This window comes from Abramis brama, assembly GCF_963993115.1.
Source record: "Abramis brama genome assembly, chromosome: 4".
Lineage (NCBI taxonomy): Eukaryota > Metazoa > Chordata > Actinopteri > Cypriniformes > Leuciscidae > Abramis > Abramis brama.
In genome coordinates this window covers 25,509,613-25,525,438 of record NC_139966.1, presented here as the reverse complement: position 1 = coordinate 25,525,438, position 15,826 = coordinate 25,509,613, and positions in this window count along the sequence as shown.

Genomic DNA, 15,826 nt, shown 5'->3' with positions numbered 1-15,826 from the left:
ATGTTGTGAGATTTTGTGCTTGTGCACGGCTGCACGCGAAGTCGGAGAACACAAGCGCAAAACCTCACAACACCCTCCCCCTGTCTGTGATTGGTTGGAACACTATTTGTTTTGGTTTTGAGTGGTTGGTGAAACCAATTGTTTTTGTGTGCAGATCTCAGAGCCTAGGCTGCCAACAGAGACACGTTTTTTTGACGGCACGCTTATGGGGCGGGCAGCTAGCGGATCGTTAGGAAAGATTAGATGAATGTGATCATTTATGTTTGGGCCTGAAATCGCTGATACAACCTTTAAGAGAGTGCAATAAGGTGCCAATACTTGACTTATAAGTAGGCTATTAACCATGTATTATTGACTAAATATAATCATAAGTTTACAATGATGCTGATCATATGTGATTTTCAAAAAAGACATTTGTGGGAAATTCCCCTCTGAAGTTCTTCAAATCTGTGATGCTATGCATCCATTTACTCATTCCTCAGAATTGTTCTCTTCTTGCCTTCCTGGATGCAAAGTCATTTATAACCTCATCATATGAGATCTGGCTGCCTATCTGGTGATTGATGCTAATCATTGCCATTCCGCTCAGGCCTTCCTGACACATGGAGGACCTCAGGAAGGTTTTTATGAGTTTAAGCTTAGAGAAGCTTCTCTCTGCAGTTGCCACTGTCACTGGAAGAGTGCAGGCTATCCTCAGTGCTACCCAAAGATTTGGGTATAACTCACACAGCCCCCTTTCATGTATATAAATAAGAAGCTCCAACGCTGTCGTGACTTCTTTGAGAAGCTCTGGAAGGCTCTGCATCTCCATGGCTAGCTCTCTCCAATCAATATCTGCCTCTTCTCCGCAGGTGAGTGTTTTTCCGAGCTGGGCACATTGTTCTTTAAGTAACTCTTCATCCAGTTTGTGGAAGTTCAGGAGCACTCCGAATTTATCTTTTACTTCCCCCATTGACTTGAATCGGTCCTCCAAAGACTGGATGCTACAGTCCACCACAACATTGAAAAATCCTGTTTCCAGTCTCTTCATTGCAGTGATCACTACCTCGTCAGCTGCCTCATAGGTAAAGTGCTTCTTTTTACTTCGCAGCCTCTTCTCTTTCAGCACTGCCTCAACATTCATGTTTTCACAGAGCTCTTTTGCAGTGGTCTGAGCATCTACAAACCCAGTTGCCCTGTAGGTCTTGAGAGATGCTTTGGTTTTATTTATGAGACTTACTGCTATGTCCAGCTGCATGTTGACGGACTGAAGGAGTTTGCTAACTGTGTTAATTTTTGATAGAATGTCATACCAGACAACTGTGCAGATCTGGAACCTAAATGATCCAATTTCTTCAGCCAGGGACTGGGCCTCAATTCTAATCATAGGGTCATTTGTCTTTTCCCTCACCTCAAGCAAAGCTTCCCTGACTTTGACGGTGTGGTAGCGTAAAGGCTCAATGCTGTTAATTCGGCTTTCCCACCTTGTTTCACTCCAGGCCTTGACAGTGAGGTCCACATGATCTTTTAAGATGGCCCACCTCTGGGACGCAGCTGCAAATAAGGTGTACAATTTCTGCACCACTCCGAAGAAGTTAGTAGCATCCACTGACCCCTTGGCTGAATCTGCCACCATCAGATTTAATGTGTGGGCTGCACAAGGTACATAGAGAGCTCGAGGATTCTTCTTCAACAGCCTGGTATGTGTCCCTTTATTTCGGCCTTTCATGTTGGCACCATTGTCATAAGATTGTCCTCTGCAGTCCTCAAAGGGGATGTTCAGCTCCTCTAGCCTTCTTAGAATCAATGTGGATAAGCCGAGTCCAGTTGATTCATGGGCTAATAGGAACCCCAGGAAGTGCTCTCTGATTTCTGGTGTGTTTTTTAGGTCGACTGTACGGATCACAACAGACATCTGCTCCTGGTGGCTGACATCTGGAGTGCAGTCCAAAATCAGGGAAAAATACTTTGACTCCTTGATTTGAACCACAATTGTACGGAGAATGCTGTCACTGATGCAAGCGATAAGCTCATTTTGTATTGTTTTCCCTAAGTATGTTGTGTGATTCGCTCCACTGTCAATGCGTCGTACATGCTCTTTTAAAACAGGATCAAACTTCGCTAGTAATTCCACCTCTTTTAGGAAGTTACCATTATTGTTGACATGTAACGTATCAACAGATCCTCTAAGACCCATGTTCCTCTCTGCTAGAGATTGTATAATTGACACAAGCCTAATGAGGACCTCTCTCCACCTGTTTCTCTCTGCCTCTAAGAGGGACAATTCAGTCTGATCTATTGTCTCCCCTTTTCATAGACGGACTTCTAGCTCCTTCCAAGACAGCAAATTTTTAGCATGATCTGGGCTGTTTTCATGTTGCTTAAGTAATGTGCCAATATTGATCCAGTCTTGTTGACCATCTGTACTGAGCATTGTTGATTTTTTTTAAAACAATTTACAACAAAAACAGTAGACAGCATTACTTTTCTGTGAATATGTTAACCAACTTCTCTTTACCTTTTCACCATTTGTGAGAGATCGAAACATGAAATGATAGTGAAATCTCCTATTGTCCGATTGTCTTTTTGGAAATGTGAAGTGGTGGTCAACATGTGCTGGTCCTCTGCTAACCAGATCAATGTGTACTTTGTCATTAATGACTGTTGGCCAGTCAGCTGGATCCAAAGGAGGAGTAGAAAGAGAGCCAGGTGTGGTGGAAGGCATGGGGGTACTGCTCTCCACTTCAACAGGAGAAAGACCTATGGGGAAGTTTAACACAAAAAATTCTTAAGTTTAGTAAGTTGACATATGTTAGATGTTTTCCTAGCGGTGAATAATTGTTAATTTATTGTCAATGTAGGAGTAAACTTACCAGCATTGTCAGCTTCTTGGGTGACACCAGAGCTGGAGGTAGAGGTTGATAGGCCTGCTAATGAAAAAATTAGAATAAAATAAAATAATGAAATAAATTGACTTAATTGAAATTACCTGTGTTCTTAGCATCAAACCTAGAGAATCTTAAAATGCAAAACAATCTGCAAGAGTTTGATGCCATCTTCTTTTAAAAAGTTACTTTAGATAAAATGTCTTTTAAACATCTCTATAGGTTAAACTAAAACACAGAACTTACCAGCATTGTCAGCTTCTTGGGTGACACCAGAGCTGGAGGTAGGGGTGGATGGACCTGCTAAAAAAATAAATAAAGATAATGTAATTAACTGACTAAACTGAAATGACCCGTGTCCCTAGAATCAAACCTGGAGGATCTTAAAATGCAATCTGCCATCTTCTTTTAAAAAGTTACTTTAGATAAAATGTCTTTTCAACATCAGCAGCTTTGGAGGAAACTCCATAATGTTGCTCAATAATCAGTCCTTAAAAAAAGCTACTACACGCTCCCCTCATGACAGATTTCATTTATGAGCAAAGGACAGGACACTACAACAAGTGGGAAATGTATCTATCTCTATAGGTTAAACTAAAACACAGAACTTACCAGCATTGTCAGCTTCTTGGGTGACATGACTGTGTTGTGAACCAGGAAAAGAAGCGGTTGATGGAGCTGCAATGAAATAAAGAAAATAATTATACATAAAGTTAGACTTAATTTTTAAAATGCAGAAGGTTATCATTTTACAGTCCCTTTATACTCACCAACAGCTGGAGCTTTGCTTACTGGCAGCATATACTTTAATAGTGCCCCTGGAAAGGGGACATAAGGAGTAAATTAATGTTAGCCCTTTAGTGTAGAAGCCAAACTGGGTTTATTTATATTGTTCTGTTAAATGCTTTAACATCACAGCAAATGTATAATACTAAACCAATTTTATGCAGCATGTTATTAGCATTTATTACATGGCTTGGTTGAATCCCAATGTAGAATGTGGTCTGTTATTTCTTGATAACAGACTGCTGCGAAGTATAACACACCGTTGCCATGAAAAACAGAGCGTTGCTATGGACGCGGAGCGGACTATTTTCTTTAGCGGAAGCAATACAGTCGTTTTTAAATCAATATTTTGTGTCAAATTATTTATTTATTTTGTAGGTAGCCATGTAATAAGCGGGATAATGTATAGCGAGGCGGTTGTTATTTGCTATAACAACCGCCTCGCTATACATTATCCCTTACGTAAACAACTGTAGCATAACAAAAGTTAATACAAGCACGATTTAGGCAGCTCAGGGATGCAAACACATGTATGGTCAAAAAAGAGAGAGGTTATCGAATCCCTCGCCCTGCGGCAAATATCCAGATACTTACATAATTGTGATGAATTTAATCCTTTGTAAGTTATCATTTTGCAATGTAAGATTACAGTTAACACCTTTAAATATTACATAAATGTATTATTAAACTTAGTGAGTATATAAGTCAGCAGTAAAAAGTAATTCTTGAAAAAATCTGCACAGTAATTTTATAAAATCTAAACATGTTAATAAAAACAAATTAATAGTACTCTTATAAAATTCAATCAGGCAATCATACATTTCACAATTTTATATTTATATATGAATGTCAAGAATTCAGAAGTTTATTTATATAGCCTAGCCTACACTACACAGAAATAATATACAATTAAATTATGCTTATTTTAAATGTATTGTTTACATTTAAACAATAGGTATTAAAAATATAGGCTTTTAATAATCTTTCAGTGCGCAAAACCATGATAATATGAAACGCTTCAAAACAGAGCGCACACAGCGCGTATGCGCATCGCGGATGCAGAATGATGTGCTCAAAGCAACATGGAGTCACAGTGTGCAGCGCTGCGCTGCTCAAGTGCGCATTTAAAAGTTCACGGCACAAAGCGAAGAAATGTAGAGCGCACAAATCCTAGTGTATATCTGTCCAACAGTTTATTGATCATTTGTTTCTTCACAGTTTTAAATTCCAGTTATTGTGCGTTTGATGCCGATTCATAGTCCTTGTGATGTGTGTGATCTAACAGGCACACGGTAGCGAGTCGTTTAAAAACAGCAAAAAACATAAAATACAAATACACAAAATAAAGTCATTTTATGCAAATCCACAGCCTTTTATCTACAGATCAAGCATTATAATGTGAATATATCATATATTGGAGAGAGTTTTACCGTGCACGAGGCGCGCGCGCTGTTTAGATAACGTTACTGAATGGAGAATGATTGACGAGGGAAAACGAGTTTCCGTTAACTTTAATTTAATGATGTAAATAGTCTTCTGTCCCTCACATTAAGCTATGGAATGGCTTCAGATGACTTCGTGAAATTATAGACGGACCCTCTCAGACCCAAGTCACCCAAACTGACGAGAAAAAAAGCAGGAGGTGCCGAAAAGCGCGCTGTAAGTGTTTGCATCCCAATATAAGACTTTTAGACTGCAGATTATCCATACAGGTATCGGAAAATTAAGCCTACAGGTTTACGTACCTTTATCTTCTTGCTTCTTCTCTTCTTCCAGCCTCTTCTTTTGTCGTTTTTCATGGCCAGAAAGATATTCGTTTCTTGTCAGACATCGTCGACGTCGGAGTAACTGACTGACAGACACTGACCAGGTGACGAGTGACATCACAGGGGTCAGTCAGGGTCAAGATTCGCGGGGAACTCGCCATAATAAAGAACTAAATAAATAACAACTGTGCTTATCATAATGCCTGATAAAGAGCGCTGTAGGCCCATTTCTTTTTATTTATTTATTTTATGTTACTTTTGATGTATGATTTTTTTCACCCACTAGCTAGCAGTGACTCTAGGGGGCCCTCTGCTGGCCACGGGGCCCTTTGCAATTGCAAGGGTCGCTTAGTGTCTTGGCCGGCTCTGGATGCCACCAAATGCCAGTGTCTTTCAGTAGGCTTGACCTGCACAGAGTTTTGCTCTTGCCCTTTCCCAGACTGTCCAAATATGACCCACTTTGTCACTGATGACAATGTGGATGAGTGACATTGGTGTGTTGCAGTTGTAACATCATGGGGGGCTGACCTCAGAATGGCTACCAAAAGCAGTTCATGTTCCAAATGGTTCCTGCTAGAAAAAAAAAAACAGCCTGAGAAGAGAGGGCTCATTCCCCCTTAAGGCCTATTCATACTTCTGCGTCGAACTCACGCCATAGCTACGTCGTAGGCTGTGTGTAGCGCGCATATTCTTCGGCGTACCTTGACGTGCACCTCTCCAAAAATGTAACAACGCGTCAACTCTACACGGACGCAAGCGCTGTCATTGGTCTGCTAGGACCGCTCCCCAGGGTTTCACATGCTCCATCTGCAAGTGTAATTGCGCGTCAACGCGGACAACGACGCATAAGTATAAATGAAACCAACGCATTGCCAGCGTAGAGGCTCCGGCGTAGGTCCAATGCAGAAGTATAAATCAGCCTTTAGAGTGTTTGTTTTGTTAGATTGCCATTTGTTTGATTTAAGACAGTAATTTAATTTGTATTGTGTTAAGTAAAGTTATAGTTTTATTAAAAGGCTCATTAAGGTCAAACTGCAATTCTGACTCCTGGTCTATGGTAAGGTCTTATCTTTCGATTTCAATCTTTGTTTCCATATAGTACAAGGTGCCATATGAAATGTTTCATTATTAAATGTATCTTATATTAGAATTTCTCACCACTGATAATGGGCTTTGGACTAAATTATGTCAGTGTTCCATTTTCTTTCATTTTAGACACCTCATACATTGAGTGACAGAACACCCTGATTTGTCATGCTATATTTACATATTTGGTATTGCTGGATTCAGCACAACCCCATCTTTCCAACAAGTCATCATATGTGTTTCTATGATAATCCCTGGCAAAGCAACCACAAAGTAAATGAAAACATTCTGTATAGATATTCAATTTGTGCATGTCCACTTATTTTAGGTATGTGTTTATATGTCTCTATTTATTCCATACATCAAAATATTCACATCCAGTATTTTCTAGTAGGTAAAGCAACTTCCTGACTACAAACATGCCAAGTTTCAAAGCTCTCCGAGCTTGTGTGACTGATCTGCATTAGCTTATATGCCTTAACTCCCAGACGGACAAGCTATATTTTAGTCCTTTTTTGGTTTCGGGGTGTATAACAATATCTGTTAATTTAACAATCTTAGCAGTAAAATATTTTGAGCCAAGAATCCATTTCATATATGGGAGACCTTAGAGATGAGGAAAAACATTGTTGGGTTTAGTTCTACCTCCGGTAGGGGTATCTCAAAAACTAAAGCACTTTTTGACCATTTGTCACTAGCCTATGTGATCAAGCGTGCCGCACAAGCCCTGAAAAGTGAAGTCAAAACGTCTCAATCGCCCCCCCGGTGACTGGTCCTAGTATAGGTCATAAGCCCCGCCTCCCTGTGTTATTCAACGGGACGTGAGACCAACTAAACAATTAAATTACACTTCAAATATCTTTTTTCCAAAGGTGGTTTCTGTCATTTGCTGTCATTTTTATCACGCTGATGTAAGTTCAAGTGTCTGTTTTTAAAATAAGTTTGTTTTTAGTTAGTTATGTGATGCTATAAAAACGGAAATCATGATTGACAGCTGTGATTGACAGGTTCTCTGAGCGAAGTAGTCACTGAAGCACCAACAGACTTTTTTTCAGGATCTTCGAAGGACTGAGGAGATTGTATTTACTTTATTTTAACAAGCCTCTTGTCGTACTGCAATCAACAGACATCAAAATTGGAGCAGAACGGAGGAATGGATTGGAGCAAAATTGGAGCAGAACGGAACGGCGGGGCGTTGATTTCGCGGCTTTACTTCCTGCTCACTACTGCGCAGGTCTGGTACTGAGATCGCTACTGCGCAGACTCAAGTCCCAAGATGTCAGCGCCATATCGGGACACTAGCGGCTTCAGTTCTCACCAATGGAAGAGAGCGAAGGGGGGTCGTCCATCTTTTTTTACAGTCTATGATTGTGATTATGAATTTGTTTGCTACAATGTTTCACTTGACTGCTACCAGGTTTCAATTGCTCTCAATGAGCCACGGTGCAGCGGCAGATTATGCAATAGAAAGAATAAACTGACACTTTCTTATAGTCTGTGATTGTAGCGCCTCTTAGTGGTAAAAGGCAGCAAATACACACCCGCGGTTAAAGTATTATTCTGGTTGAGTACCAACTGTACTAATCAGAATGTACATGGCCAATAACAGATGCAGGATGACTGCTATTAGTCACTTACCAACAAACATATGTTAAATGAAGCTGAAAAAGAGAGAAGAGAATAATTATTTTCAGAGAGAAATGCATTTGCTGAGACTTTCCAAACCTAACAAAAAAATAAGCTATTAATCCTCTGGGGTCTGAGGGGTTTTCTGGGCCCTGGAGGTGTTCTGACATGCTCTGACATTTGTGGTTATTTCTGTTACTTGTGACATTTTCATGGCTAAAGTCTAATTACACTGTATTCAGCACAAACTCTGCTACAATAATATATCAGCAGCATGTATGTAAAAGTTTGTAGTTTTGAGATAATGACATTTATGCGTGGTTTGTGAAAATACAAAAAAAGGCCATGAAACCCATACTGATTATTTCTTCACAAGATTTTTGAAAATTGTATGACGTAGCCTAGAATATTTGCTCTAAAACTATGTGAAAATCACCCTGACTGCTCATTCAGATAAGACAATATATTGATTTAAAAATTTTACGACGTGTTTTGTGTGAGAAAGCTTTATGCAGGTGGTCATTAATATGTAAGCTTTTCACACCTGAGAAAGACAAAGACCCTCCCCTAACGGCCCTATTAGGAGCTATCAGGCCCTGTCATTCTGAGCAACCTTGCACAAAGAATGAGGAGATTTTAAAAATAATGGCTTTTAGATGGTTTGGATTTATTTACAACACAACATAATCCAAAGATACACAACAAATGACAAAAAAGCACTTATTAAAAACAACGATCCAAAGACAGAGACCTTTGTGCCATTCCTAAAAACATTGTACATACCTTTAATTTCCAAGGTGTTTGATTTTCACTTTACCATGTTCATGTACAGAGACTCATGTGAATGTTGAAGTCAGCAGGACTCAGTGGCATCTGGGCCCTGAAAGAAAAAAAAAAGTGAACATACTGATATCAAGAGAAAGGCCTGCACGATTTTGGGAATAAATTTAAAATTTTTCTGGTTAAAATTGCTTTTTAAAATTCACAGAATACACACACACAAATGTTTCCAACAATATATAATATAATGAACACCAGGTTTGTTGTGCCTTGTAGGCATAGGCTATGCGCAGTGCTGGTTAAAATAATAATAACAATAACCTATAGCAGCCTATAAATCTTCCAAAAGATTTCAGTAACAACTAAGCTAGAGAAAAATATATTGATTATCATGTTACTTAAAATGTTTCCATTTGTTATGATGATATGAAATGAGATAATAGTAAAAACATGAAGCCATTTGGTGCATTTTGCTTTTCAAACGCAATCACGATCCAATATATGATACATTCAAACGCGATCGCGCTCAAATATAAAACATTATGGTTACCATATATCTACGTTTGAGCGGATATCCACAAACATGATTTGGGGAATACATTTTAGATTTTTCAGGTTAAAATTGCTTTTTAAAATGTACAGAACACACACACACACACACATATATATAGGGATGGGTACCGAAACCCGGTATTAAACAGGCTCAGGTGCTGAATTTTGAAAGGGCGCTGGATCGTTAAGCTCGGACGTTGATCTGTTCTGCTGTCGGTACTGGAGAAATTATGAAAATACACGTGCTATTTATTATTGCTATTAAGAAATTATTATCTTGCGAATTTAATCTTGCCAGCCACTTCTATATATAATAATATTGAACCATTTGTCTGTGATGCATTTTTGCTAAAGAGAGAGAGTGTGTGTGTGTGTGTGTGTGTGAGAGAGAGAGCGATCTTTCACGCGGAGCCACGGCGCGCACAACAAAACAGCCCTGCTTAATGAGTGACGATGAGGACAGAACATTCATTAAACTAATTTTATTTTAGATTTTGGCTTCCAATGATTATAAAAAAGACGATATTTGAGGTATAACCATTAAAAACTAAAGCTGCATTCTGTCTTGCGCAACTTCCTTCTCTTCACAGTGGTGCGCTGTCATTTCTCCCTAAAACCCAAACGTAACATCAGAATCTGCAAGATCGGTGATTGTTGTAAAATGTAGTCTATAGCCTACTGTTGCTAAACTGCGGGACACATTGGATAATAAAAAGCTATTAAAAGTACCAAAATTGACGCAATAGACGCTGTTCCAAATGCGGCGCGCGCGCCAAACATTTACTGAAGCGATCAAGCCGCTCAAAACTATTAAACTAATTATTGTTATACATCTATGTTTCAGCAGATATCCATAAACACAGTATTTAACAGTAAACACGGTTCTAAACATTATAATATTCACCATAGTATACACTCATACTAGCCTACTTTTATCATGCTGTGTTTTATTATAGAATATAAAAACATCCTTGTGTCGGACATGTATTGCCTACCAGTCTAGTTCACATTTCAACATGTTGTCTATTTATAGATACATATACATGTACGATATTAGGCTTAGTTCATGTTTTTACTTCAATCTCATTTCATAACATACATTTTATTCTGGCACCACCAGTTTAACATGTCTTACCTTAAAAATCTTCACATCTTCAAATTGCGTTCTTCTAATTCTTCTGAGGTAAATCCAAGTGAAACAGCACAGCACAGCACAAACACAGTCTTCCAAACTCGATGAAAAGCAGAGGAGTAAGTTACCGATTACCGAAGTCTCTAATTCTTTGTTTTGAGGTGATGAGGGCGTTTACAGGTCTGCGTTCTGCGTGGATCATTTGCATGTCAATCGCTCGTGCGCGCGTGGGCGTGGTCACATTAGAGTTAATGAGGAAGTGTTTGAGAAACTGTACATGCCGCTGCTTTCATACAGATTACTTAAACAGAGAATATTTGTTTTTTATATAATTTACAGACTTTAAAAATAGAGACTCCAAGCGTTGTATAGACATGCATTTCAAGTCTGTGTGACAAACATTCGCTGAGTTACAGGTCATTTTCTGTCACGTTTCAGAATGAGTTTCACATTGAGAGAGACGGCAGAACGCGCATCATGTTTATTTTCTTTATTTTACGAAAAACACAACATTTTGTTTTTATTATGAGTGTACACAAATAAAAGAAGACATTTAAGCGTTTTGATTGATGTATAAAACTTACATGTAAAATCAAAATCAACAGACTATTTAGACTCTCTTTTGTACTGATAAGAAACAAAGTGAGCTGGTATCGCCGGCGATACCGCCGACCCCAGGGGGTTAAAGGGTAACTAAACCCCTGGTCAGAGCCTGACTCCACCCACTGGCAATATTTGAAAAATGCTGGAAAAGTGGGCAGAGCCCAGCAGAGATGGCGGGGCTGAGCGTGGGGGCGAGCACCTGAGACCCGCAGTGACGGATTAATTGACAGCTGCTGTCAGACTCTAAAATGGAGAGTGACTCACAGGGTCACAAGCCGACGTAAAGTACATGCATCTGATGAGTTTTAACAAGTTGATGTCAATAGCATGCGCTCTCTGTAGGCATATTCATATTTTGCCGCTATGTGAAAGAATCCAGCAAAATGCGTCAACGCGTTTGTCGACCCCAGAGGATTAACTTTAGCCTAACCATAAATTGTGATTAAAATATATATGATCACTCACATCAAGATGCCGCTGCGGTGGTGGAGTCCATGCAGGAGGAGCAGCGTTTGGCACTGCGTCGCTTTTTAGCGCTTTTTAGCTGTGTGGAGAAGCCCATTTCCACCTCTACTGCGTTGGAGATGCAATCCCGCGTAAAATGCAGGTTGCAAACTTGAGCTCTAGGCGGGAACTCAAGGTCTTCCAGGCCAAGTGCATGCAACCACTGGCACCTAATTTCCAAGTCTGCTGGAAAGCTATGCAGTCCAGCAGTGCTGTTGCAACCAGCAACACTACACCTACGTACCCTCCTGACCACTGTACTAAATACAGATAAATCTACGTTAACTTGAAGCTGTTCTAACTGATGCAATACTATGCGTGGTAGCTCGTACCAAGGGTGTGGTGAGCTGGAACCTGCTTACGTCACGCAGTACCGCTTACGTCACGTAGTACCGCAAACATCCAATAGGAAAATTCAACTGCAGTAGCCACCGTTCAACCTGAAGAGGGCAGCACTCGGCGAGAGGGAGGGGAGTGATTTGGGGCGTATGAATGTGCCACGCAATTGACGTCATGCATATTTAACGGCATTTATCGGTTCTGACCCTATGGTAGGCGACTGACTAGGCCTAATGATGTCATTGTTTGTGTGTGGAAAAGGCAGTCCGTCAACCTTTTAACCATTTAATTTGTTTCATTTGAGAAAACGGATGTTATTTATTTTTAGTTGTTATAATAGCTGAGGTAAACGAACTGTTCAAACTGTGTCCTAATATAATTTATTATTTACTCTGGTCATATTTTGAAATGTCATAGCCTATTTATAGCTAGTTTTACATATGATATTTGTTTATATGTACTTAAATGTAGTCTTTAAGGTAATTAAAATAATCTGATGAGTAGGTACTTTACCTTACACTGTGTCCTGTGTAATGCATCAAAATCAATCAAAACCCATAGCCAATCAGAACAGTGTGTGGGCAGAGTCTTGCGGCAAGTGCACGGCATTTGCAAAAAAATTGATAAGTAGGCTACATAATCAAATTCACAAATATTAAACCATTTAAACATTATTCAAATACATAGGCTACTGAGTTACTAAAACAATCTTTGTCAAATAATACACTTGTTTGTTCACAGTTTGAACGTTCTTGTTTCCATTTGTTTAATTTCAAGATCTGAGGTGAAATATCCATTGTTGCCTTTACAACTACAAAGCTGGGAACACTAAATGATATTCAAAGTCACATTACACGCTTTTAACATTAACCCTCTGGGGTCTGAGGTGTTTTTGGGGTCCTTGAGATGTGCTTTTTTCAGTTGCTTATAAACATATTAATGGCAAAGGTGTAATTACACTCTATTTAGCACAAACAGGGCTACCATAATATGTGAGCAACATGTATGTACATGTTTTCATTTTTGAGAGAATAATGTTTATGCATGGTTATTGAAAAAACTAAAAATGAAAGTTTCTGAAATAAGGCCACAAAACACATACTAAATATGTGTCAATAAGACTTTTGACTTATGGATGTTGTCGTAAAAATGATGTGAAAATCATCCTGCCTAATCATTCACATAAAACGATACATTGATTTAAATTTTGTGAAACACTTCTAGTTTGGAAAGGCAATATGCGGATGGGGCGTAAACGATCCAACACCATCATGAATATTTAATAGTTCACACCTGATGAGACAATGCCCCTGCATACTTAATGAGCCATTCATTCAGGTGTGTCACCTATAGCCACAAGAAAGAATACAAGAGCAATATATATATAGAGAAATTATTGAACTTAAATATACAAGCTTCATAAAAATGATCATTCTAGAAGAAAATTTCAGATGGCATTTAGAGGCTTTTGCATCTGAACTCTTCATATATACACACACACACACACATATATATATATATATATATATATATATATATATATATATATATATATATATATATATATATATATATACACACTACCAAATTGGTTCACAGTTGGAAGCATCGCAATTTTTTTTATTTTCCCACAAATTGTGCTTGCAAATTGTATATTATGTCTAGTAATTGTGCAGTTAATTCTCATACTGTATTTTCAGTTTTGGAATATTTATCCTCTCCCCAAATTTGTCACTAATAAAACACAATACAAATTATTTAAAGAAAAGGCTTATATTTACCTTTTAATAGTTTGTTTACATCTACCTTGTAAATATATATTTTTTATTAAAAAGGTTACAATTACAACAACAATTCAAGTGTAATCTTTCTTTGTAAAAACTAAAGTATACAAAATGTATTATTTGATGACTTTATTTTTGACAAAACATACTATATTTAACATATGAGCAAAATTGGCAAACAAAAGCTTATTTGATGTGTCAGTCTATTGTACAGTAAAAACTTTATAATCTATTCAAAACTAGTCAACGTCTTTCAAAACTAAAGTATACATTTTATCATACGTATTTCAAAGTAAAGGATTCATTAGTTAGTTGATGACTTTATTTTTGACAAAACACATATATACAGTATATATTCCTCATCTCAGTATAGCAATAGAGTTTGGTAAAAGCTGTTCATTCATTCACACACAAAAACGCGATTCATTTTTAAACAGTATTTTTGCCAGCTGTAGTAGCTACACAACAGCGCGCATATACATTCATTCATTCACACTCAGAAACGCGATTCATATTTCAACAGACTTTGTGCGTGTATAGACAGACACTTGCGATTAGAACAAAGGGAACTGAACTGACCTATTCCTCAACCGGGTCTGTTGCTCCTCGAAATGAAACTTCTAGCACTTCTGAGGTACATTTTCCAGGATTATTATCAAGATAGTATTATTCCTCACAGCGTTGTAAAGTACATGAGACTGAAAGTGAACTCGCGGTGTGTGTTATCCAGCTGATTGTGGGCGTTCACAGGTTTGCCATATAAGATTAAAATGAATATTAGTATTTTGATTCTTTTTTGCACTGATAAGAAAAAAAACGGCGCGATAGCCGACCTCAGGGGGTTAAATAAAGCACATAAACAGTACCTGAGATTATCAATGCCACACTGTGTGTTTGTTGTTCCAGCCGCGATGTCGCAGAAAATGGAAACAGTTTCGAAAATAGAATCGTCGTGTTTTGCCGTCACGGCTGGTTAGGACAAAAACTCTGATTAACATGGAAAATATACCTTTTATCGTATGTCGCAGCACGTGTAGTTAGGACACGGCAGTGATGGAGTACTCGAGTCCTGGTCCGAGTCCCTATTCTCTGGACTTGAGTCCGACTCGAGACTCTATTCTCTGGACTCGTGATTTGACTTGGACTCGCGGACTGATGACTCATACTTGGACTCGGACTCGAGGATATATAAAATCGGACTTGATCATTCATCAAATGAATGACGTTGGATGAAGTTTCTTACTAAATAGGTTATAAAAATGTTAAATAAGATGTTACACTTTCCTGTTTCGGGCTCCAAGACTGGCCGGGACCTCTTATTTCCCTCACAGCCACACATACGCTTCTCAGTCGGACACCGCTACCGCTCGCTCTGCTTGCTTGACAACACACTTACTGACGTCACTCACTTAACGCTGCATTTTCATCTCTTACTTTCACATGATTCGCGGGATCCCTACTACGTTCACATTTGGAAAATGCAGAGAGATGCGCCCCGGATCGTGAAGTTCGCCTACACGGATTTTACATCCAATGCTGAAAAGAGCAGTGCTAAATGTTGTGTGTGTAATCGCACAATTGAGGAAAAGACTGGGACAACTTCAAACTTTAACAGACATCTGTCATGGATGCACCCAGAAAGGTAAGTAAAATGCTTTCCATTGGCTGCGTAATAAGGCCTCATTTACACTGCAGGTCTTGATGCCCAATTCTGATTTGTTGCCTATATCCGATTATAGAACGAATTTTATTACTCGTGCCATTTATGCGGCAAAAATAGTTTTTGCGTGCACATGATACGCACTGTAAAACCCTTGGGTAGGATTAGGGGTGTGGAGTGTGTGTGCGTATTACACGCCATAAAGTGTGTATCATATGCACAGGCCCGGCTGCAGGATGAAATGACTGAGGGGGCATGTGAAATCGTCAAGGGGGCTTAATTGTATACCATCAATGAATAATACACACTGAGAACTCGCTTTGGAACGACGCTTTTTGAATGCA